This window comes from Crinia signifera, chromosome 2 (genome assembly GCF_055691185.1).
Source record: "Crinia signifera chromosome 2, ASM5569118v1, whole genome shotgun sequence".
NCBI classification, from domain to species: domain Eukaryota; kingdom Metazoa; phylum Chordata; class Amphibia; order Anura; family Myobatrachidae; genus Crinia; species Crinia signifera.
Genome location: NC_139218.1, coordinates 363989982 through 364016583, shown reverse-complemented (window position 1 = coordinate 364016583; position 26602 = coordinate 363989982). Strand labels below are relative to the sequence as shown.

Below are 26602 nucleotides of genomic sequence, written 5' to 3'. Positions count from 1 at the left end.
ATAAAGTATGAGATGCTTCCAGCAGCAGCCAATGGCAGTTTTAAGTGTCACACGCCCCTGAGGAAAAGCGGCATGTGCCAGATATAACAGCTGCTGCTGGGTGCTGCAGTAAGCATCTGGTACGTTACAGGCCCAGCCCTTCTAGAAAATAGTTCTATCTTTTACTGATGTTTGTAGGGAGGCAGAGTCCGACCCGTCCATTGACTCATCCCCCCCACCTGGGGTTTTAGACCCAGGTGAAAAACAATGGCACCGGCTTTCAAGGCCTTGTTTTCAATTGCTGTTAGGGTCATGGAGAGTAATCCTTTGTGTCTTTTTTGGTCTTAATTATATCTGGTCTTGTAGAATACTTACAGTACTGTATGCTGATCACCGTTTCTATTAACTGCACTATGGAAAATAACAATAAAACCTGACATCCTTTGATATCAGAGTGCATTATGGGTCAGCTAATTTGCATACGAACAGCAGGGCATGCTGGGTAAACAACTAGTGCATCATGGCTCCTCCAACAAGCTTGGCTCCTCCAACAAGTTTGACCATAACGCCCTTTCCCACCAGACATTGCAGTTAGACAATCAATGGCCTAGTTCATGATGTGCCAAATCAAACCATAAGGCTAGATTTTAGGAAAGGCTTATGTGAACACATCTGTAGGGACAGCTGGTAGCAGGGCCGGCAACAGAAATCTTGGGGCCCGGAACACGGATATCTCTGAGACCCCCCAACAACGAACGTGGATTGTTATTACATTGCATATTGAATGTATTTTTTATTAATAGAAATAAACAGATAATATTCACAATGCAATATAATAGGGAAGGGCAGATGGGAGGCCATAGCATTGTGCGTTGTGTGGTTTGGTGTGTTGTGTCATTAAACTCATTAGTATGGGTAGCCAGACAGGCGATTAGGCAGTCATGCTTACAGACCCTGAGTTCCTCAAAGCTTTTGGGCCCCTCAGCTGGTCTGGGCCCGGTACGGGTGTCCCTTTTGACCCCCCTGTCGCCTGCCCTGGCTGGTAATAAGGTTGGGGGGAGAGCATTAGAAACTTATAAGGGGGCTTAGGGTTAGGCTGCTGGGTGGGGGGTAAGGTTTCAGCTTACGGTTAGGCATTAAAGGGGAGGTTGGGTTCTGTCCCTCCATCAGGATGCAAGCATTGGTATTCTGACCACTGGAATCCCCACCGCCACTCCTGTATGTATGCCAAAAGGGGTGTGGCCTATATAAAAGGGGCATGGTTTCAGGGGATGCCACAGACTCAGGCCTAACCCTAACCCTGTCGCCTGCCCTGAGTACACCACCCATCAGCTTCAGACTACAGGAAGAGCAGCATACAGTGCCCATCAGCCGCTGACTACAGGTAGAGTAGCATACAGTGCCCATCAGCCCCTGAGTACTGTAACAGCTGCATACCGAGCCCATACACCATCCATCAGCACCTGACTACAGGAAGAGCAGCATACAGTGCCCATACACCGCCCATCAGCACCTGACTACAGCAAGAGCAGCATACAGTGCCCATACACTGTCCATCAGCCCCTGACTACTGTGCCAGCAGCATGCAGTGCCCATACACCGCCCATCAGCACCTGACTACAGGAAGAGCAGCATACAGTGCCCATACACTGCCCATCAGCCCCTGACTACTGTAACAGCTGCATACAGTGCCCATACACTGTCCATCAGCCCCTGACTACTGTGCCAGCAGCATACAGTGCCCATCAGCCCCTGACTATGTAACAGCAGCATACAGTGCCCATACACTGCACATCAGCCCTGACTACTGTAACAGCAGCATACAGTGCCCATACACCGCCCTTCAGCACCTGACTACAGGAAGAGCAGCATACAGTGCCCATACACCGCCCATCAGCACCAGACTACAGGAAGAGCAGCATACAGTGCCCATACACCGCCCATCAGCACCAGACTACAGGAAGAGCAGCATACAGTGCCCATCAGCCCCTGACTACAGGAAGAGCAGTATACAGTGCCCATACACTGCCCATCAGCCCCTGAGTACTGTAACAGCTGCATACCGAACCCATATACCATCCATCAGCACCTGACTACAGGAAGAGCAGCATACAATGCCCATACACTGCCCATCAGCCCCAGAGTACTGTAACAGCTGCATACAGAGCCCATACACTATCCATCAGCACCTGACTACAGGAAGAGCTGCATACAGTACCCATACACTGTCCATCAGCACCTGACTACTGTAACAGCAGCATACAGTGCCCATACACCACCCATCACCCCCTGACTATGTAACAGCAGCATACAGTGCCCATACACCACCCATCAGCCCCTGACTATGTAACAGCAGCATACAGAGCCCATACACTGACCATCAGCCCCTGACTACTGTAACAGCTGCATACAGTGCCCATCAGCCCCTGACTACTGTGCCAGCAGCATACAGTGCCCATACACCGCCCTTCAGCACCTGACTACAGGAAGAGCAGCATACAGTGCCCATACACCGCCCATCAGCACCAGACTACAGGAAGAGCAGCATACAGTGCCCATACACCGCCCATCAGCACCAGACTACAGGAAGAGCAGCATACAGCGCCCATCAGCCCCTGACTACAGGAAGAGCAGTATACAGTGCCCATACACTGCCCATCAGCCCCTGAGTACTGTAACAGCTGCATACCGAGCCCATACACCATCCATCAGCACCTGACTACAGGAAGAGCAGCATACAGTGCCCATACACCGCCCATCAGCACCTGACTACAGGAAGAGCTGCGTACAGTACCCATACACTGTCCATCAGCACTTGACTACTGTAACAGCAGCATACAGTGCCCATACACCACCCATCACCCCCTGACTATGTAACAGCAGCATACAGTGCCCATACACTGACCATCAGCCCCTGACTATGTAACAGCAGCATACAGTGCCCATACACCACCCATAAGCCCCTGACTATGTAACAGCAGCATACAGTGCCCATACACCACCCATCAGCCCCTGACTATGTAACAGCAGCATACAGAGCCCATACACTGACCATCAGCCCCTGACTACTGTAACAGCTCCATACACCGCCCATCAGCCCTTGACTATGTAACAGCAGCATACAGAGCCCATACACTGCCCATCAGCCCCTGACTATGTAACAGCAGCATACAGTGCCCATACACTACCCATCAGCCCCTGACTATGTAACAGCAGCATACAGTGCCCATACACTGCCCATCAGCCCCTAACTACTGTAACAGCTGCATACAGTGCCCATACACCACCCATCAGCCCCTGACTATGTAACAGTAGCATACAGTGCCCATACACCGCCCATCAGCCCTTGACTATGTAACAGCAGCATACAGAGCCCATACACTGCCCATCAGCCCCTGACTATGTAACAGCAGCATACAGTGCCCATACACTACCCATCAGCCCCTGACTATGTAACAGCAGCATACAGTGCCCATACACTGCCCATCAGCCCCTGACTATGTAACAGCAGCATACAGTGCCCATACACCACCCATCAGCCCCTGACTATGTAACAGTAGCATACAGTGCCCATACACCGCCCATCAGCCCTTGACTATGTAACAGCAGCATACAGAGCCCATACACTGCCCATCAGCCCCTGACTATGTAACAGCAGCATACAGTGCCCATACACTACCCATCAGCCCCTGACTATGTAACAGCAGCATACAGTGCCCATACACTACCCATCAGCCCGACTACTGTAACAGCTGCATACAGTGCCCATACACTGCCCATCAGCCCCTGACTACTGTAACAGCTGAATACAGAGCCCAGAACTCGCTAGTTCCGCCTCGGAGTGGAGCCAGGGTGCTGAAAAGCCCAAGGTGGAGATGTACCAAGTGTTAAAGGGGTTTCCACTAAGCTGGGTACACACTGGGTGATATAGCGGTAACAATATCGACCAGTGTTAGCCGGCTAGTGAAATATCGGGATCACATCACACATGTATTTTTCCAATACCAGCCTAGGATTAAAGCAGGAGGGTTGGTCATTCATGACACATGACATTCTATTTAGCAAACTAGGGATGGGGATCATTAGATCAGAACCATCGGTAAAATGGTTCCGATGGTCACTATTTTAACCCTTAACCATCGCTAGGTCTGCACCAATGTTTCCTCAAAAAACAATGTCTTTGTTTTTTTCTCTCTTTTGCTGCTGCTGGTGGCTGACAGAGTGATAGACCCTCTGGTCAACCAACCAGCTTCAGCCCATAGGACAGGGGGCAGGCTGGTTGTCAGTTTACTGGCCTGTTCCCTATACCTTAATCCACTGAAATTCTATGGGCCCATAAGAAGTATAGGGCCTGGAGCTGCAAATCCACTTGCCATACTGTTATATATCCGATACTGTTATTTCAGTCATGTTTGTGTATATGTAAAAAATGTAGATATACTGTATATACATGGGATTTGCAGACAAGGCGGCACTACAATATAGTAACTAAACAATAGTGCAGGGTCCATAAAATATGCCTTAAAAACACACTGACCTCCCCAGTACGTGGGTAAAGTAAAGGAGCAGCTCTCAGGTATTGATGAAAACAGTGATTTAATCCAAAAGCGCATAAAGTATGAGATGCTTCCAGCAGCAGCCAATGGCAGTTTTAAGTGTCACACGCCCCTGAGGAAAAGCGGCATGTGCCAGATATAACAGCTGCTGCTGGGTGCTGCAGTAAGCATCTGGTACGTTACAGGCCCAGCCCTTCTAGAAAATAGTTCTATCTTTTACTGATGTTTGTAGGGAGGCAGAGTCCGACCCATCCATTGACTCATCCCCCCCACCTGGGGTTTTAAACCCAGGTGAAAAACAATGGCACCGGCTTTCAAGGCCTTGTTTTCAATTGCTGTTAGGGTCATGGAGAGTAATCCTTTGTGTCTTTTTTGGTCTTAATTATATCTGGTCTTGTAGAATACTTACAGTACTGTATGCTGATCACCGTTTCTATTAACTGCACTATGGAAAATAACAATAAAACCTGACATCCTTTGATATCAGAGTGCATTATGGGTCAGCTAATTTGCATACGAACAGCAGGGCATGCTGGGTAAACAACTAGTGCATCATGGCTCCTCCAACAAGCTTGGCTCCTCCAACAAGTTTGACCATAACGCCCTTTCCCACCAGACATTGCAGTTAGACAATCAATGGCCTAGTTCATGATGTGCCAAATCAAACCATAAGGCTAGATTTTAGGAAAGGCTTATGTGAACACATCTGTAGAGACAGCTGGTAGCAGGGCCGGCAACAGAAATCTTGGGGCCCGGAACACGGATATCTCTGAGACCCCCCAACAACGAACGTGGATTGTTATTACATTGCATATTGAATGTATTTTTTATTAATAGAAATAAACAGATAATATTCACAATGCAATATAATAGGGAAGGGCAGATGGGAGGGCATAGCATTGTGCGTTGTGTGGTTTGGTGTGTTGTGTCATTAAACTCATTAGTATGGGTAGCCAGACAGGCGATTAGGCAGTCATGCTTACAGACCCTGAGTTCCTCAAAGCTTTTGGGCCCCTCAGCTGGTCGGGGCCCGGTACGGGTGTCCCTTTTGACCCCCCTGTCGCCTGCCCTGGCTGGTAATAAGGTTGGGGGGAGAGCATTAGAAACTTATAAGGGGGCTTAGGGTTAGGCTGCTGGGTGGGGGGTAAGGTTTCAGCTTACGGTTAGGCATTAAAGGGGAGGTTGGGTTCTGTCCCTCCATCAGGATGCAAGCATTGGTATTCTGACCACTGGTATTCCCACCGCCACTCCTGTATGTATGCCAAAAGGGGTGTGGCCTATATAAAAGGGGCATGGTTTCAGGGGATGCCACAGACTCAGGCCTAACCCTAACCCTGTCGCCTGCCCTGAGTACACCACCCATCAGCTTCAGACTACAGGAAGAGCAGCATACAGTGCCCATCAGCCGCTGACTACAGGTAGAGTAGCATACAGTGCCCATCAGCCCCTGAGTACTGTAACAGCTGCATACCGAGCCCATACACCATCCATCAGCACCTGACTACAGGAAGAGCAGCATACAGTGCCCATACACTGTCCATCAGCCCCTGACTACTGTGCCAGCAGCATGCAGTGCCCATACACCGCCCATCAGCACCTGACTACAGGAAGAGCAGCATACAGTGCCCATACACTGCCCATCAGCCCCTGACTACTGTAAGAGCTGCATACAGTGCCCATACACTGTCCATCAGCCCCTGACTACTGTGCCAGCAGCATACAGTGCCCATCAGCCCCTGACTATGTAACAGCAGCATACAGTGCCCATACACTGCACATCAGCCCTGACTACTGTAACAGCAGCATACAGTGCCCATACACCGCCCTTCAGCACCAGACTACAGGAAGAGCAGCATACAGTGCCCATACACCGCCCATCAGCACCAGACTACAGGAAGAGCAGCATACAGCGCCCATCAGCCCCTGACTACAGGAAGAGCAGTATACAGTGCCCATACACTGCCCATCAGCCCCTGAGTACTGTAACAGCTGCATACCGAGCCCATACACCATCCATCAGCACCTGACTACAGGAAGAGCAGCATACAGTGCCCATACACCGCCCATCAGCACCTGACTACAGGAAGAGCTGCATACAGTACCCATACACTGTCCATCAGCACCTGACTACTGTAACAGCAGCATACAGTGCCCATACACCACCCATCACCCCCTGACTATGTAACAGCAGCATACAGTGCCCATACACCACCCATCAGCCCCTGACTATGTAACAGCAGCATACAGAGCCCATACACTGACCATCAGCCCCTGACTACTGTAACAGCTGCATACAGTGCCCATCAGCCCCTGACTACTGTGCCAGCAGCATACAGTGCCCATACACCGCCCATCAGCCCCTGACTATTTCACAGCAGCATACAGTGCCCATACACTGCCCATCAGCCCTGACTACTGTAACAGCAGCATACAGTGCCCATACACCGCCCTTCAGCACCTGACTACAGGAAGAGCAGCATACAGTGCCCATACACTGCCCATCAGCCCCTGACTATGTAACAGCAGCATACAGTGCCCATACACCATCCATAAGCCCCTGACTATGTAACAGCAGCATACAGTGCCCATACACTGCCCATCAGCCCCTAACTACTGTAACAGCTGCATACAGTGCCCATACACCACCCATCAGCCCCTGACTATGTAACAGTAGCATACAGTGTCCATACACCGCCCATCAGCCCTTGACTATGTAACAGCAGCATACAGAGCCCATACACTGCCCATCAGCCCCTGACTATGTAACAGCAGCATACAGTGCCCATACACTACCCATCAGCCCCTGACTATGTAACAGCAGCATACAGTGCCCATACACTGCCCATCAGCCCCTAACTACTGTAACAGCTGCATACAGTGCCCATACACCACCCATCAGCCCCTGACTATGTAACAGTAGCATACAGTGTCCATACACCGCCCATCAGCCCTTGACTATGTAACAGCAGCATACAGAGCCCATACACTGCCCATCAGCCCCTGACTATGTAACAGCAGCATACAGTGCCCATACACTACCCATCAGCCCCTGACTATGTAACAGCAGCATACAGTGCCCATACACTGCCCATCAGCCCCTGACTATGTAACAGCAGCATACAGTGCCCATACACCACCCATAAGCCCCTGACTATGTAACAGCAGCATACAGTGCCCATACACTGCCCATCAGCCCCTAACTACTGTAACAGCTGCATACAGTGCCCATACACCACCCATCAGCCCCTGACTATGTAACAGTAGCATACAGTGCCCATACACCGCCCATCAGCCCTTGACTATGTAACAGCAGCATACAGAGCCCATACACTGCCCATCAGCCCCTGACTATGTAACAGCAGCATACAGTGCCCATACACTACCCATCAGCCCCTGACTACTGTAACAGCTGAATACAGAGCCCATACACTGCCCATCAGCCCCTGACTACTGTAACAGCAGCATACAGAGCCCATACACTGCCCATCAGCCCCTGACTACTGTAACAGCAGCATACAGTGCCCATACACTACCCATCAGCCCGACTACTGTAACAGCTGCATACAGTGCCCATACACTGCCCATCAGCCCCTGACTACTGTAACAGCTGAATACAGAGCCCAGAACTCGCTAGTTCCGCCTCGGAGTGGAGCCAGGGTGCTGAAAAGCCCAAGGTGGAGATGTACCAAGTGTTAAAGGGGTTTCCACTAAGCTGGGTACACACTGGGTGATATAGCGGTAACAATATCGACCAGTGTTAGCCGGCTAGTGAAATATCGGGATCACATCACACATGTATTTTTCCAATACCAGCCTAGGATTAAAGCAGGAGGGTTGGTCATTCATGACACATGACATTCTATTTAGCAAACTAGGGATGGGGATCATTAGATCAGAACCATCGGTAAAATGGTTCCGATGGTCACTATTTAACCCTTAACCATCGCTAGGTCTGCACCAATGTTTCCTCAAAAAACAATGTCTTTGTTTTTTTCTCTCTTTTGCTGCTGCTGGTGGCTGACAGAGTGATAGACCCTCTGGTCAACCAACCAGCTTCAGCCCATAGGACAGGGGGCAGGCTGGTTGTCAGTTTACTGGCCTGTTCCCTATACCTTAATCCACTGAAATTGTATGGGCCCATAAGAAGTATAGGGCCTGGAGCTGCAAATCCACTTGCCATACTGTTATATATCCGATACTGTTATTTCAGTCATGTTTGTGTATATGTAAAAAATGTAGATATACTGTATATACATGGGATTTGCAGACAAGGCGGCACTCCAATATAGTAACTAAACAATGGTGCAGGGTCCATAAAATATGCCTTAAAAACACACTGACCTCCCCAGTACGTGGGTAAAGTAAAGGAGCAGCTCTCAGGTATTGATGAAAACAGTGATTTAATCCAAAAGCGCATAAAGTATGAGATGCTTCCAGCAGCAGCCAATGGCAGTTTTAAGTGTCACACGCCCCTGAGGAAAAGTGGCATGTGCCAGATATAACAGCTGCTGCTGGTTGCTGCAGTAAGCATCTGGTACGTTACAGGCCCAGCCCTTCTAGAAAATAGTTCTATCTTTTACTGATGTTTGTAGGGAGGCAGAGTCCGACCCGTCCATTGACTCATCCCCCCCACCTGGGGTTTTAGACCCAGGTGAAAAACAATGGCACCGGCTTTCAAGGCCTTGTTTTCAATTGCTGTTAGGGTCATGGAGAGTAATCCTTTGTGTCTTTTTTGGTCTTAATTATATCTGGTCTTGTAGAATACTTACAGTACTGTATGCTGATCACCGTTTCTATTAACTGCACTATGGAAAATAACAATAAAACCTGACATCCTTTGATATCAGAGTGCATTATGGGTCAGCTAATTTGCATACGAACAGCAGGGCATGCTGGGTAAACAACTAGTGCATCATGGCTCCTCCAACAAGCTTGGCTCCTCCAACAAGTTTGACCATAACGCCCTTTCCCACCAGACATTGCAGTTAGACAATCAATGGCCTAGTTCATGATGTGCCAAATCAAACCATAAGGCTAGATTTTAGGAAAGGCTTATGTGAACACATCTGTAGGGACAGCTGGTAGCAGGGCCGGCAACAGAAATCTTGGGGCCCGGAACACGGATATCTCTGAGACCCCCCAACAACGAACGTGGATTGTTATTACATTGCATATTGAATGTATTTTTTATTAATAGAAATAAACAGATAATATTCACAATGCAATATAATAGGGAAGGGCAGATGGGAGGGCATAGCATTGTGCGTTGTGTGGTTTGGTGTGTTGTGTCATTAAACTCATTAGTATGGGTAGCCAGACAGGCGATTAGGCAGTCATGCTTACAGACCCTGAGTTCCTCAAAGCTTTTGGGCCCCTCAGCTGGTCGGGGCCCGGTACGGATGTCCCTTTTGACCCCCCTGTCGCCTGCCCTGGCTGGTAATAAGGTTGGGGGGAGAGCATTAGAAACTTATAAGGGGGCTTAGGGTTAGGCTGCTGGGTGGGGGGTAAGGTTTCAGCTTACGGTTAGGCATTAAAGGGGAGGTTGGGTTCTGTCCCTCCATCAGGATGCAAGCATTGGTATTCTGACCACTGGTATCCCCACCGCCACTCCTGTATGTATGCCAAAAGGGGTGTGGCCTATATAAAAGGGGCATGGTTTCAGGGGATGCCACAGACTCAGGCCTAACCCTAACCCTGTCGCCTGCCCTGAGTACACCACCCATCAGCTTCAGACTACAGGAAGAGCAGCATACAGTGCCCATCAGCCGCTGACTACAGGTAGAGTAGCATACAGTGCCCATCAGCCCCTGAGTACTGTAACAGCTGCATACCGAGCCCATACACCATCCATCAGCACCTGACTACAGGAAGAGCAGCATACAGTGCCCATACACCGCCCATCAGCACCTGACTACAGCAAGAGCAGCATACAGTGCCCATACACTGTCCATCAGCCCCTGACTACTGTGCCAGCAGCATGCAGTGCCCATACACCGCCCATCAGCACCTGACTACAGGAAGAGCAGCATACAGTGCCCATACACTGCCCATCAGCCCCTGACTACTGTAACAGCTGCATACAGTGCCCATACACTGTCCATCAGCCCCTGACTACTGTGCCAGCAGCATACAGTGCCCATCAGCCCCTGACTATGTAACAGCAGCATACAGTGCCCATACACTGCACATCAGCCCTGACTACTGTAACAGCAGCATACAGTGCCCATACACCGCCCTTCAGCACCTGACTACAGGAAGAGCAGCATACAGTGCCCATACACCGCCCATCAGCACCAGACTACAGGAAGAGCAGCATACAGTGCCCATACACCGCCCATCAGCCCCTGAGTACTGTAACAGCTGCATACCGAACCCATATACCATCCATCAGCACCTGACTACAGGAAGAGCAGCATACAATGCCCATACACTGCCCATCAGCCCCAGAGTACTGTAACAGCTGCATACAGAGCCCATACACTATCCATCAGCACCTGACTACAGGAAGAGCTGCATACAGTACCCATACACTGTCCATCAGCACCTGACTACTGTAACAGCAGCATACAGTGCCCATACACCACCCATCACCCCCTGACTATGTAACAGCAGCATACAGTGCCCATACACCACCCATCAGCCCCTGACTATGTAACAGCAGCATACAGAGCCCATACACTGACCATCAGCCCCTGACTACTGTAACAGCTGCATACAGTGCCCATCAGCCCCTGACTACTGTGCCAGCAGCATACAGTGCCCATACACCGCCCTTCAGCACCTGACTACAGGAAGAGCAGCATACAGTGCCCATACACCGCCCATCAGCACCAGACTACAGGAAGAGCAGCATACAGTGCCCATACACCGCCCATCAGCACCAGACTACAGGAAGAGCAGCATACAGCGCCCATCAGCCCCTGACTACAGGAAGAGCAGCATACAGTGCCCATCAGCCCCTGACTACAGGAAGAGCAGTATACAGTGCCCATACACTGCCCATCAGCCCCTGAGTACTGTAACAGCTGCATACCGAACCCATATATCATCCATCAGCACCTGACTACAGGAAGAGCAGCATACAATGCCCATACACTGCCCATCAGCCCCAGAGTACTGTAACAGCTGCATACAGAGCCCATACACTATCCATCAGCACCTGACTACAGGAAGAGCTGCATACAGTACCCATACACTGTCCATCAGCACCTGACTACTGTAACAGCAGCATACAGTGCCCATACACCACCCATCACCCCCTGACTATGTAACAGCAGCATACAGAGCCCATACACTGACCATCAGCCCCTGACTACTGTAACAGCTGCATACAGTGCCCATCAGCCCCTGACTACTGTGCCAGCAGCATACAGTGCCCATACACCGCCCTTCAGCACCTGACTACAGGAAGAGCAGCATACAGTGCCCATACACCGCCCATCAGCACCAGACTACAGGAAGAGCAGCATACAGTGCCCATACACCGCCCATCAGCACCAGACTACAGGAAGAGCAGCATACAGCGCCCATCAGCCCCTGACTACAGGAAGAGCAGTATACAGTGCCCATACACTGCCCATCAGCCCCTGAGTACTGTAACAGCTGCATACCGAGCCCATACACCATCCATCAGCACCTGACTACAGGAAGAGCAGCATACAGTGCCCATACACCGCCCATCAGCACCTGACTACAGGAAGAGCTGCATACAGTACCCATACACTGTCCATCAGCACCTGACTACTGTAACAGCAGCATACAGTGCCCATACACCACCCATCACCCCCTGACTATGTAACAGCAGCATACAGTGCCCATACACCACCCATCAGCCCCTGACTATGTAACAGCAGCATACAGAGCCCATACACTGACCATCAGCCCCTGACTACTGTAACAGCTGCATACAGTGCCCATCAGCCCCTGACTACTGTGCCAGCAGCATACAGTGCCCATACACCGCCCATCAGCCCCTGACTATTTCACAGCAGCATACAGTGCCCATACACTGCCCATCAGCCCTGACTACTGTAACAGCAGCATACAGTGCCCATACACCGCCCTTCAGCACCTGACTACAGGAAGAGCAGCATACAGTGCCCATACACTGCCCATCAGCCCCTGACTATGTAACAGCAGCATACAGTGCCCATACACCATCCATAAGCCCCTGACTATGTAACAGCAGCATACAGTGCCCATACACTGCCCATCAGCCCCTAACTACTGTAACAGCTGCATACAGTGCCCATACACCACCCATCAGCCCCTGACTATGTAACAGTAGCATACAGTGTCCATACACCGCCCATCAGCCCTTGACTATGTAACAGCAGCATACAGAGCCCATACACTGCCCATCAGCCCCTGACTATGTAACAGCAGCATACAGTGCCCATACACTACCCATCAGCCCCTGACTATGTAACAGCAGCATACAGTGCCCATACACTGCCCATCAGCCCCTAACTACTGTAACAGCTGCATACAGTGCCCATACACCACCCATCAGCCCCTGACTATGTAACAGTAGCATACAGTGTCCATACACCGCCCATCAGCCCTTGACTATGTAACAGCAGCATACAGAGCCCATACACTGCCCATCAGCCCCTGACTATGTAACAGCAGCATACAGTGCCCATACACTACCCATCAGCCCCTGACTATGTAACAGCAGCATACAGTGCCCATACACTGCCCATCAGCCCCTGACTATGTAACAGCAGCATACAGTGCCCATACACCACCCATAAGCCCCTGACTATGTAACAGCAGCATACAGTGCCCATACACTGCCCATCAGCCCCTAACTACTGTAACAGCTGCATACAGTGCCCATACACCACCCATCAGCCCCTGACTATGTAACAGTAGCATACAGTGCCCATACACCGCCCATCAGCCCTTGACTATGTAACAGCAGCATACAGAGCCCATACACTGCCCATCAGCCCCTGACTATGTAACAGCAGCATACAGTGCCCATACACTACCCATCAGCCCCTGACTACTGTAACAGCTGAATACAGAGCCCATACACTGCCCATCAGCCCCTGACTACTGTAACAGCAGCATACAGAGCCCATACACTGCCCATCAGCCCCTGACTATGTAACAGCAGCATACAGTGCCCATACACTACCCATCAGCCCGACTACTGTAACAGCTGCATACAGTGCCCATACACTGCCCATCAGCCCCTGACTACTGTAACAGCTGAATACAGAGCCCAGAACTCGCTAGTTCCGCCTCGGAGTGGAGCCAGGGTGCTGAAAAGCCCAAGGTGGAGATGTACCAAGTGTTAAAGGGGTTTCCACTAAGCTGGGTACACACTGGGTGATATAGCGGTAACAATATCGACCAGTGTTAGCCGGCTAGTGAAATATCGGGATCACATCACACATGTATTTTTCCAATACCAGCCTAGGATTAAAGCAGGAGGGTTGGTCATTCATGACACATGACATTCTATTTAGCAAACTAGGGATGGGGATCATTAGATCAGAACCATCGGTAAAATGGTTCCGATGGTCACTATTTAACCCTTAACCATCGCTAGGTCTGCACCAATGTTTCCTCAAAAAACAATGTCTTTGTTTTTTTCTCTCTTTTGCTGCTGCTGGTGGCTGACAGAGTGATAGACCCTCTGGTCAACCAACCAGCTTCAGCCCATAGGACAGGGGGCAGGCTGGTTGTCAGTTTACTGGCCTGTTCCCTATACCTTAATCCACTGAAATTGTATGGGCCCATAAGAAGTATAGGGCCTGGAGCTGCAAATCCACTTGCCATACTGTTATATATCCGATACTGTTATTTCAGTCATGTTTGTGTATATGTAAAAAATGTAGATATACTGTATATACATGGGATTTGCAGACAAGGCGGCACTACAATATAGTAACTAAACAATGGTGCAGGGTCCATAAAATATGCCTTAAAAACACACTGACCTCCCCAGTACGTGGGTAAAGTAAAGGAGCAGCTCTCAGGTATTGATGAAAACAGTGATTTAATCCAAAAGCGCATAAAGTATGAGATGCTTCCAGCAGCAGCCAATGGCAGTTTTAAGTGTCACACGCCCCTGAGGAAAAGCGGCATGTGCCAGATATAACAGCTGCTGCTGGTTGCTGCAGTAAGCATCTGGTACGTTACAGGCCCAGCCCTTCTAGAAAATAGTTCTATCTTTTACTGATGTTTGTAGGGAGGCAGAGTCCGACCCGTCCATTGACTCATCCCCCCCACCTGGGGTTTTAGACCCAGGTGAAAAACAATGGCACCGGCTTTCAAGGCCTTGTTTTCAATTGCTGTTAGGGTCATGGAGAGTAATCCTTTGTGTCTTTTTTGGTCTTAATTATATCTGGTCTTGTAGAATACTTACAGTACTGTATGCTGATCACCGTTTCTATTAACTGCACTATGGAAAATAACAATAAAACCTGACATCCTTTGATATCAGAGTGCATTATGGGTCAGCTAATTTGCATACGAACAGCAGGGCATGCTGGGTAAACAACTAGTGCATCATGGCTCCTCCAACAAGCTTGGCTCCTCCAACAAGTTTGACCATAACGCCCTTTCCCACCAGACATTGCAGTTAGACAATCAATGGCCTAGTTCATGATGTGCCAAATCAAACCATAAGGCTAGATTTTAGGAAAGGCTTATGTGAACACATCTGTAGGGACAGCTGGTAGCAGGGCCGGCAACAGAAATCTTGGGGCCCGGAACACGGATATCTCTGAGACCCCCCAACAACGAACGTGGATTGTTATTACATTGCATATTGAATGTATTTTTTATTAATAGAAATAAACAGATAATATTCACAATGCAATATAATAGGGAAGGGCAGATGGGAGGGCATAGCATTGTGCGTTGTGTGGTTTGGTGTGTTGTGTCATTAAACTCATTAGTATGGGTAGCCAGACAGGCGATTAGGCAGTCATGCTTACAGACCCTGAGTTCCTCAAAGCTTTTGGGCCCCTCAGCTGGTCGGGGCCCGGTACGGATGTCCCTTTTGACCCCCCTGTCGCCTGCCCTGGCTGGTAATAAGGTTGGGGGGAGAGCATTAGAAACTTATAAGGGGGCTTAGGGTTAGGCTGCTGGGTGGGGGGTAAGGTTTCAGCTTACGGTTAGGCATTAAAGGGGAGGTTGGGTTCTGTCCCTCCATCAGGATGCAAGCATTGGTATTCTGACCACTGGTATCCCCACCGCCACTCCTGTATGTATGCCAAAAGGGGTGTGGCCTATATAAAAGGGGCATGGTTTCAGGGGATGCCACAGACTCAGGCCTAACCCTAACCCTGTCGCCTGCCCTGAGTACACCACCCATCAGCTTCAGACTACAGGAAGAGCAGCATACAGTGCCCATCAGCCGCTGACTACAGGTAGAGTAGCATACAGTGCCCATCAGCCCCTGAGTACTGTAACAGCTGCATACCGAGCCCATACACCATCCATCAGCACCTGACTACAGGAAGAGCAGCATACAGTGCCCATACACCGCCCATCAGCACCTGACTACAGCAAGAGCAGCATACAGTGCCCATACACTGTCCATCAGCCCCTGACTACTGTGCCAGCAGCATGCAGTGCCCATACACCGCCCATCAGCACCTGACTACAGGAAGAGCAGCATACAGTGCCCATACACTGCCCATCAGCCCCTGACTACTGTAACAGCTGCATACAGTGCCCATACACTGTCCATCAGCCCCTGACTACTGTGCCAGCAGCATACAGTGCCCATCAGCCCCTGACTATGTAACAGCAGCATACAGTGCCCATACACTGCACATCAGCCCTGACTACTGTAACAGCAGCATACAGTGCCCATACACCGCCCTTCAGCACCTGACTACAGGAAGAGCAGCATACAGTGCCCATACACCGCCCATCAGCACCAGACTACAGGAAGAGCAGCATACAGTGCCCATACACCGCCCATCAGCCCCTGAGTACTGTAACAGCTGCATACCGAACCCATATACCATCCATCAGCACCTGACTACAGGAAGAGCAGCATACAATGCCCATACACTGCCCATCAGCCCCAGAGTACTGTAACAGCTGCATACAGAGCCCATACACTATCCATCAGCACCTGACTACAGGAAGAGCTGCATACAGTACCCATACACTGTCCATCAGCACCTGACTACTGTAACAGCAGCATACAGTGCCCATACACCACCCATCACCCCCTGACTATGTAACAGCAGCATACAGTGCCCATACACCACCCATCAGCCCCTGACTATGTAACAGCAGCATACAGAGCCCATACACTGACCATCAGCCCCTGACTACTGTAACAGCTGCATACAGTGCCCATCAGCCCCTGACTACTGTGCCAGCAGCATACAGTGCCCATACACCGCCCTTCAGCACCTGACTACAGGAAGAGCAGCATACAGTGCCCATACACCGCCCATCAGCACCAGACTACAGGAAGAGCAGCATACAGTGCCCATACACCGCCCATCAGCACCAGACTACAGGAAGAGCAGCATACAGCGCCCATCAGCCCCTGACTACAGGAAGAGCAGCATACAGTGCCCATCAGCCCCTGACTACAGGAAGAGCAGTATACAGTGCCCATACACTGCCCATCAGCCCCTGAGTACTGTAACAGCTGCATACCGAACCCATATATCATCCATCAGCACCTGACTACAGGAAGAGCAGCATACAATGCCCATACACTGCCCATCAGCCCCAGAGTACTGTAACAGCTGCATACAGAGCCCATACACTATCCATCAGCACCTGACTACAGGAAGAGCTGCATACAGTACCCATACACTGTCCATCAGCACCTGACTACTGTAACAGCAGCATACAGTGCCCATACACCACCCATCACCCCCTGACTATGTAACAGCAGCATACAGAGCCCATACACTGACCATCAGCCCCTGACTACTGTAACAGCTGCATACAGTGCCCATCAGCCCCTGACTACTGTGCCAGCAGCATACAGTGCCCATACACCGCCCTTCAGCACCTGACTACAGGAAGAGCAGCATACAGTGCCCATACACCGCCCATCAGCACCAGACTACAGGAAGAGCAGCATACAGTGCCCATACACCGCCCATCAGCACCAGACTACAGGAAGAGCAGCATACAGCGCCCATCAGCCCCTGACTACAGGAAGAGCAGTATACAGTGCCCATACACTGCCCATCAGCCCCTGAGTACTGTAACAGCTGCATACCGAGCCCATACACCATCCATCAGCACCTGACTACAGGAAGAGCAGCATACAGTGCCCATACACCGCCCATCAGCACCTGACTACAGGAAGAGCTGCATACAGTACCCATACACTGTCCATCAGCACCTGACTACTGTAACAGCAGCATACAGTGCCCATACACCACCCATCACCCCCTGACTATGTAACAGCAGCATACAGTGCCCATACACCACCCATCAGCCCCTGACTATGTAACAGCAGCATACAGAGCCCATACACTGACCATCAGCCCCTGACTACTGTAACAGCTGCATACAGTGCCCATCAGCCCCTGACTACTGTGCCAGCAGCATACAGTGCCCATACACCGCCCATCAGCCCCTGACTATTTCACAGCAGCATACAGTGCCCATACACTGCCCATCAGCCCTGACTACTGTAACAGCAGCATACAGTGCCCATACACCGCCCTTCAGCACCTGACTACAGGAAGAGCAGCATACAGTGCCCATACACTGCCCATCAGCCCCTGACTATGTAACAGCAGCATACAGTGCCCATACACCATCCATAAGCCCCTGACTATGTAACAGCAGCATACAGTGCCCATACACTGCCCATCAGCCCCTAACTACTGTAACAGCTGCATACAGTGCCCATACACCACCCATCAGCCCCTGACTATGTAACAGTAGCATACAGTGTCCATACACCGCCCATCAGCCCTTGACTATGTAACAGCAGCATACAGAGCCCATACACTGCCCATCAGCCCCTGACTATGTAACAGCAGCATACAGTGCCCATACACTACCCATCAGCCCCTGACTATGTAACAGCAGCATACAGTGCCCATACACTGCCCATCAGCCCCTAACTACTGTAACAGCTGCATACAGTGCCCATACACCACCCATCAGCCCCTGACTATGTAACAGTAGCATACAGTGTCCATACACCGCCCATCAGCCCTTGACTATGTAACAGCAGCATACAGAGCCCATACACTGCCCATCAGCCCCTGACTATGTAACAGCAGCATACAGTGCCCATACACTACCCATCAGCCCCTGACTATGTAACAGCAGCATACAGTGCCCATACACTGCCCATCAGCCCCTGACTATGTAACAGCAGCATACAGTGCCCATACACCACCCATAAGCCCCTGACTATGTAACAGCAGCATACAGTGCCCATACACTGCCCATCAGCCCCTAACTACTGTAACAGCTGCATACAGTGCCCATACACCACCCATCAGCCCCTGACTATGTAACAGTAGCATACAGTGCCCATACACCGCCCATCAGCCCTTGACTATGTAACAGCAGCATACAGAGCCCATACACTGCCCATCAGCCCCTGACTATGTAACAGCAGCATACAGTGCCCATACACTACCCATCAGCCCCTGACTACTGTAACAGCTGAATACAGAGCCCATACACTGCCCATCAGCCCCTGACTACTGTAACAGCAGCATACAGAGCCCATACACTGCCCATCAGCCCCTGACTATGTAACAGCAGCATACAGTGCCCATACACTACCCATCAGCCCGACTACTGTAACAGCTGCATACAGTGCCCATACACTGCCCATCAGCCCCTGACTACTGTAACAGCTGAATACAGAGCCCAGAACTCGCTAGTTCCGCCTCGGAGTGGAGCCAGGGTGCTGAAAAGCCCAAGGTGGAGATGTACCAAGTGTTAAAGGGGTTTCCACTAAGCTGGGTACACACTGGGTGATATAGCGGTAACAATATCGACCAGTGTTAGCCGGCTAGTGAAATATCGGGATCACATCACACATGTATTTTTCCAATACCAGCCTAGGATTAAAGCAGGAGGGTTGGTCATTCATGACACATGACATTCTATTTAGCAAACTAGGGATGGGGATCATTAGATCAGAACCATCGGTAAAATGGTTCCGATGGTCACTATTTAACCCTTAACCATCGCTAGGTCTGCACCAATGTTTCCTCAAAAAACAATGTCTTTGTTTTTTTCTCTCTTTTGCTGCTGCTGGTGGCTGACAGAGTGATAGACCCTCTGGTCAACCAACCAGCTTCAGCCCATAGGACAGGGGGCAGGCTGGTTGTCAGTTTACTGGCCTGTTCCCTATACCTTAATCCACTGAAATTGTATGGGCCCATAAGAAGTATAGGGCCTGGAGCTGCAAATCCACTTGCCATACTGTTATATATCCGATACTGTTATTTCAGTCATGTTTGTGTATATGTAAAAAATGTAGATATACTGTATATACATGGGATTTGCAGACAAGGCGGCACTACAATATAGTAACTAAACAATGGTGCAGGGTCCATAAAATATGCCTTAAAAACACACTGACCTCCCCAGTACGTGGGTAAAGTAAAGGAGCAGCTCTCAGGTATTGATGAAAACAGTGATTTAATCCAAAAGCGCATAAAGTATGAGATGCTTCCAGCAGCAGCCAATGGCAGTTTTAAGTGTCACACGCCCCTGAGGAAAAGCGGCATGTGCCAGATATAACAGCTGCTGCTGGTTGCTGCAGTAAGCATCTGGTACGTTACAGGCCCAGCCCTTCTAGAAAATAGTTCTATCTTTTACTGATGTTTGTAGGGAGGCAGAGTCCGACCGTCCATTGACTCATCCCCCCCACCTGGGGTTTTAGACCCAGGTGAAAAACAATGGCACCGGCTTTCAAGGCCTTGTTTTCAATTGCTGTTAGGGTCATGGAGAGTAATCCTTTGTGTCTTTTTTGGTCTTAATTATATCTGGTCTTGTAGAATACTTACAGTACTGTATGCTGATCACCGTTTCTATTAACTGCACTATGGAAAATAACAATAAAACCTGACATCCTTTGATATCAGAGTGCATTATGGGTCAGCTAATTTGCATACGAACAGCAGGGCATGCTGGGTAAACAACTAGTGCATCATGGCTCCTCCAACAAGCTTGGCTCCTCCAACAAGTTTGACCATAACGCCCTTTCCCACCAGACATTGCAGTTAGACAATCAATGGCCTAGTTCATGATGTGCCAAATCAAACCATAAGGCTAGATTTTAGGAAAGGCTTATGTGAACACATCTGTAGGGACAGCTGGTAGCAGGGCCGGCAACAGAAATCTTGGGGCCCGGAACACGGATATCTCTGAGACCCCCCAACAACGAACGTGGATTGTTATTACATTGCATATTGAATGTATTTTTTATTAATAGAAATAAACAGATAATATTCACAATGCAATATAATAGGGAAGGGCAGATGGGAGGGCATAGCATTGTGCGTTGTGTGGTTTGGTGTGTTGTGTCATTAAACTCATTAGTATGGGTAGCCAGACAGGCGATTAGGCAGTCATGCTTACAGACCCTGAGTTCCTCAAAGCTTTTGGGCCCCTCAGCTGGTCGGGGCCCGGTACGGATGTCCCTTTTGACCCCCCTGTCGCCTCCCCTGGCTGGTAATAAGGTTGGGGGGAGAGCATTAGAAACTTATAAGGGGGCTTAGGGTTAGGCTGCTGGGTGGGGGGTAAGGTTTCAGCTTACGGTTAGGCATTAAAGGGGAGGTTGGGTTCTGTCCCTCCATCAGGATGCAAGCATTGGTATTCTGACCACTGGTATCCCCACCGCCACTCCTGTATGTATGCCAAAAGGGGTGTGGCCTATATAAAAGGGGCATGGTTTCAGGGGATGCCACAGACTCAGGCCTAACCCTAACCCTGTCGCCTGCCCTGAGTACACCACCCATCAGCTTCAGACTACAGGAAGAGCAGCATACAGTGCCCATCAGCCGCTGACTACAGGTAGAGTAGCATACAGTGCCCATCAGCCCCTGAGTACTGTAACAGCTGCATACCGAGCCCATACACCATCCATCAGCACCTGACTACAGGAAGAGCAGCATACAGTGCCCATACACCGCCCATCAGCACCTGACTACAGCAAGAGCAGCATACAGTGCCCATACACTGTCCATCAGCCCCTGACTACTGTGCCAGCAGCATGCAGTGCCCATACACCGCCCATCAGCACCTGACTACAGGAAGAGCAGCATACAGTGCCCATACACTGCCCATCAGCCCCTGACTACTGTAACAGCTGCATACAGTGCCCATACACTGTCCATCAGCCCCTGACTACTGTGCCAGCAGCATACAGTGCCCATCAGCCCCTGACTATGTAACAGCAGCATACAGTGCCCATACACTGCACATCAGCCCTGACTACTGTAACAGCAGCATACAGTGCCCATACACCGCCCTTCAGCACCTGACTACAGGAAGAGCAGCATACAGTGCCCATACACCGCCCATCAGCACCAGACTACAGGAAGAGCAGCATACAGTGCCCATACACCGCCCATCAGCCCCTGAGTACTGTAACAGCTGCATACCGAACCCATATACCATCCATCAGCACCTGACTACAGGAAGAGCAGCATACAATGCCCATACACTGCCCATCAGCCCCAGAGTACTGTAACAGCTGCATACAGAGCCCATACACTATCCATCAGCACCTGACTACAGGAAGAGCTGCATACAGTACCCATACACTGTCCATCAGCACCTGACTACTGTAACAGCAGCATACAGTGCCCATACACCACCCATCACCCCCTGACTATGTAACAGCAGCATACAGTGCCCATACACCACCCATCAGCCCCTGACTATGTAACAGCAGCATACAGAGCCCATACACTGACCATCAGCCCCTGACTACTGTAACAGCTGCATACAGTGCCCATCAGCCCCTGACTACTGTGCCAGCAGCATACAGTGCCCATACACCGCCCTTCAGCACCTGACTACAGGAAGAGCAGCATACAGTGCCCATACACCGCCCATCAGCACCAGACTACAGGAAGAGCAGCATACAGTGCCCATACACCGCCCATCAGCACCAGACTACAGGAAGAGCAGCATACAGCGCCCATCAGCCCCTGACTACAGGAAGAGCAGCATACAGTGCCCATCAGCCCCTGACTACAGGAAGAGCAGTATACAGTGCCCATACACTGCCCATCAGCCCCTGAGTACTGTAACAGCTGCATACCGAACCCATATATCATCCATCAGCACCTGACTACAGGAAGAGCAGCATACAATGCCCATACACTGCCCATCAGCCCCAGAGTACTGTAACAGCTGCATACAGAGCCCATACACTATCCATCAGCACCTGACTACAGGAAGAGCTGCATACAGTACCCATACACTGTCCATCAGCACCTGACTACTGTAACAGCAGCATACAGTGCCCATACACCACCCATCACCCCCTGACTATGTAACAGCAGCATACAGAGCCCATACACTGACCATCAGCCCCTGACTACTGTAACAGCTGCATACAGTGCCCATCAGCCCCTGACTACTGTGCCAGCAGCATACAGTGCCCATACACCGCCCTTCAGCACCTGACTACAGGAAGAGCAGCATACAGTGCCCATACACCGCCCATCAGCACCAGACTACAGGAAGAGCAGCATACAGTGCCCATACACCGCCCATCAGCACCAGACTACAGGAAGAGCAGCATACAGCGCCCATCAGCCCCTGACTACAGGAAGAGCAGTATACAGTGCCCATACACTGCCCATCAGCCCCTGAGTACTGTAACAGCTGCATACCGAGCCCATACACCATCCATCAGCACCTGACTACAGGAAGAGCAGCATACAGTGCCCATACACCGCCCATCAGCACCTGACTACAGGAAGAGCTGCATACAGTACCCATACACTGTCCATCAGCACCTGACTACTGTAACAGCAGCATACAGTGCCCATACACCACCCATCACCCCCTGACTATGTAACAGCAGCATACAGTGCCCATACACCACCCATCAGCCCCTGACTATGTAACAGCAGCATACAGAGCCCATACACTGACCATCAGCCCCTGACTACTGTAACAGCTGCATACAGTGCCCATCAGCCCCTGACTACTGTGCCAGCAGCATACAGTGCCCATACACCGCCCATCAGCCCCTGACTATTTCACAGCAGCATACAGTGCCCATACACTGCCCATCAGCCCTGACTACTGTAACAGCAGCATACAGTGCCCATACACCGCCCTTCAGCACCTGACTACAGGAAGAGCAGCATACAGTGCCCATACACTGCCCATCAGCCCCTGACTATGTAACAGCAGCATACAGTGCCCATACACCATCCATAAGCCCCTGACTATGTAACAGCAGCATACAGTGCCCATACACTGCCCATCAGCCCCTAACTACTGTAACAGCTGCATACAGTGCCCATACACCACCCATCAGCCCCTGACTATGTAACAGTAGCATACAGTGTCCATACACCGCCCATCAGCCCTTGACTATGTAACAGCAGCATACAGAGCCCATACACTGCCCATCAGCCCCTGACTATGTAACAGCAGCATACAGTGCCCATACACTACCCATCAGCCCCTGACTATGTAACAGCAGCATACAGTGCCCATACACTGCCCATCAGCCCCTAACTACTGTAACAGCTGCATACAGTGCCCATACACCACCCATCAGCCCCTGACTATGTAACAGTAGCATACAGTGTCCATACACCGCCCATCAGCCCTTGACTATGTAACAGCAGCATACAGAGCCCATACACTGCCCATCAGCCCCTGACTATGTAACAGCAGCATACAGTGCCCATACACTACCCATCAGCCCCTGACTATGTAACAGCAGCATACAGTGCCCATACACTGCCCATCAGCCCCTGACTATGTAACAGCAGCATACAGTGCCCATACACCACCCATAAGCCCCTGACTATGTAACAGCAGCATACAGTGCCCATACACTGCCCATCAGCCCCTAACTACTGTAACAGCTGCATACAGTGCCCATACACCACCCATCAGCCCCTGACTATGTAACAGTAGCATACAGTGCCCATACACCGCCCATCAGCCCTTGACTATGTAACAGCAGCATACAGAGCCCATACACTGCCCATCAGCCCCTGACTATGTAACAGCAGCATACAGTGCCCATACACTACCCATCAGCCCCTGACTATGTAACAGCAGCATACAGTGCCCATACACTACCCATCAGCCCGACTACTGTAACAGCTTCATACAGTGCCCATACACTGCCCATCAGCCCCTGACTACTGTAACAGCTGAATACAGAGCCCAGAACTCGCTAGTTCCGCCTCGGAGTGGAGCCAGGGTGCTGAAAAGCCCAAGGTGGAGATGTACCAAGTGTTAAAGGGGTTTCCACTAAGCTGGGTACACACTGGGTGATATAGCGGTAACAATATCGACCAGTGTTAGCCGGCTAGTGAAATATCGGGATCACATCACACATGTATTTTTCCAATACCAGCCTAGGATTAAAGCAGGAGGGTTGGTCATTCATGACACATGACATTCTATTTAGCAAACTAGGGATGGGGATCATTAGATCAGAACCATCGGTAAAATGGTTCCGATGGTCACTATTTAACCCTTAACCATCGCTAGGTCTGCACCAATGTTTCCTCAAAAAACAATGTCTTTGTTTTTTTCTCTCTTTTGCTGCTGCTGGTGGCTGACAGAGTGATAGACCCTCTGGTCAACCAACCAGCTTCAGCCCATAGGACAGGGGGCAGGCTGGTTGTCAGTTTACTGGCCTGTTCCCTATACCTTAATCCACTGAAATTCTATGGGCCCATAAGAAGTATAGGGCCTGGAGCTGCAAATCCACTTGCCATACTGTTATATATCCGATACTGTTATTTCAGTCATGTTTGTGTATATGTAAAAAATGTAGATATACTGTATATACATGGGATTTGCAGACAAGGCGGCACTCCAATATAGTAACTAAACAATGGTGCAGGGTCCATAAAATATGCCTTAAAAACACACTGACCTCCCCAGTACGTGGGTAAAGTAAAGGAGCAGCTCTCAGGTATTGATGAAAACAGTGATTTAATCCAAAAGCGCATAAAGTATGAGATGCTTCCAGCAGCAGCCAATGGCAGTTTTAAGTGTCACACGCCCCTGAGGAAAAGCGGCATGTGCCAGATATAACAGCTGCTGCTGGGTGCTGCAGTAAGCATCTGGTACGTTACAGGCCCAGCCCTTCTAGAAAATAGTTCTATCTTTTACTGATGTTTGTAGGGAGGCAGAGTCCGACCCGTCCATTGACTCATCCCCCCCACCTGGGGTTTTAGACCCAGGTGAAAAACAATGGCACCGGCTTTCAAGGCCTTGTTTTCAATTGCTGTTAGGGTCATGGAGAGTAATCCTTTGTGTCTTTTTTGGTCTTAATTATATCTGGTCTTGTAGAATACTTACAGTACTGTATGCTGATCACCGTTTCTATTAACTGCACTATGGAAAATAACAATAAAACCTGACATCCTTTGATATCAGAGTGCATTATGGGTCAGCTAATTTGCATACGAACAGCAGGGCATGCTGGGTAAACAACTAGTGCATCATGGCTCCTCCAACAAGCTTGGCTCCTCCAACAAGTTTGACCATAACGCCCTTTCCCACCAGACATTGCAGTTAGACAATCAATGGCCTAGTTCATGATGTGCCAAATCAAACCATAAGGCTAGATTTTAGGAAAGGCTTATGTGAACACATCTGTAGGGACAGCTGGTAGCAGGGCCGGCAACAGAAATCTTGGGGCCCGGAACACGGATATCTCTGAGACCCCCCAACAACGAACGTGGATTGTTATTACATTGCATATTGAATGTATTTTTTATTAATAGAAATAAACAGATAATATTCACAATGCAATATAATAGGGAAGGGCAGATGGGAGGGCATAGCATTGTGCGTTGTGTGGTTTGGTGTGTTGTGTCATTAAACTCATTAGTATGGGTAGCCAGACAGGCGATTAGGCA

General features: G+C 50.1%; 1 protein-coding gene across 1 annotated transcript in view; it reads right to left on the bottom strand.

Moving 5' to 3' along the window:
• The window catches only part of MICU2 (mitochondrial calcium uptake 2), a 442330-nt gene that overhangs the window by 126839 nt on the left and 288889 nt on the right, over positions 1–26602 (bottom strand). The window lies entirely within an intron of this gene.